Genomic DNA, 1,311 nt, shown 5'->3' on the forward strand with positions numbered 1-1,311 from the left:
CTGATATATTTTCCCGTTTGCTGGGAAGGGTCAACAGAATATGATTTACATGTGTTTGAATTTCTAAGAGAAATTTTCACACACCAATAATCTTAATCTAACACAGAGGCTCTACAGAAAGAAGACAATGTCTGGCCAAGCAGTCACAATCATCAAGTCTCAGTGAGTGCCCCTTTGCCATTCTGGAAGCTCTGTCAGCTCTTTGAAGCAAACTTTATCTTTTTGGGCAACACACCAAAGGGTGATGTAAACTGTGAAGCCTGATAAGTTGCATCCTAGCTCTATCTTTTTCTTAGAAAAAGTTTCTTTGTCTAACTATACTAACTTAGAGAAAATGCAGAAAAGGCAAATTTATGGACCAGAATAGTGAGCACAGTAGAATGTAAAGAAAACACATGTTGAAGAGAGTTAAGTTTTGAAACACTTGATTATATTAATTTATCATAATTTTAAAGTAATTCTCTACCACAAATACTTGGCTCCTAAGGGATCACAACGGAAACAGTTCTAGGAAAGTGGATTTTATGGGAAAATCTGCTAATGGAGTTTCAACTTCATCTGCACAGTAAGATGTGTTTTAAGATGACTTTTCCGACTTTGGTACTAAGTTAGGGAAGTTATAATGAACAATAGCCAGGAACGATGGCTCTTACCTGTATTTCTACTACTTGGGAAGCTAATGCAGAAAGATCAAAAGTTCGAGGTCAGCCTGAGCTACACAGCAAGTTCCAGGCCATCCTGACTGTTTGTGAGAGCCTCTCTTTAAAAAAGAAAATAAAGCAAGCAAAGAAGGAACAAACAAGACAATAGCAAGGACCTGCTACCGAGGAATAAATAATTTAGCAAAAAACATAATCAGGATTAGGGAGATGGCTTGATGGATAAAGTATTTACCACATAGACAGGAGGACCTGTGTGTGTAAACATGGGTGCTGTGGTGTATCAGTGATTTTAGTACTTGTACGAGAGGCAGGAGGGTCTCTGGAACTACCAGGCCACCAGCCTAAGCAATCAGTGAGTCAGGTCTGGGTTCCACTGAGGAGCTGGCAGGAGCTTGTGGAACGCCCCCCCCCCACACACACACACTTTGCTAAGGATCTATAGGCTGGGAACTTAAAGACAGTTTCTTCAGTGGCATAGCCACTGGTAAGGTGCCCATGTTCCTGCAAACAATCCCTTAGCTAAGGTCCTGTAGACCACCCTAATTAAACTCACTGGGATACACACAAAGCAACATGAAAATAAAGAAGGAAAATCAATGGGAATGAGGCACAGAGAGGAAAACGGGGCCTGAATATGACAGGAGTACAT

This window comes from Mesocricetus auratus, unplaced genomic scaffold (genome assembly GCF_017639785.1).
Source record: "Mesocricetus auratus isolate SY011 unplaced genomic scaffold, BCM_Maur_2.0 Super-Scaffold_100015, whole genome shotgun sequence".
NCBI lineage: Eukaryota > Metazoa > Chordata > Mammalia > Rodentia > Cricetidae > Mesocricetus > Mesocricetus auratus.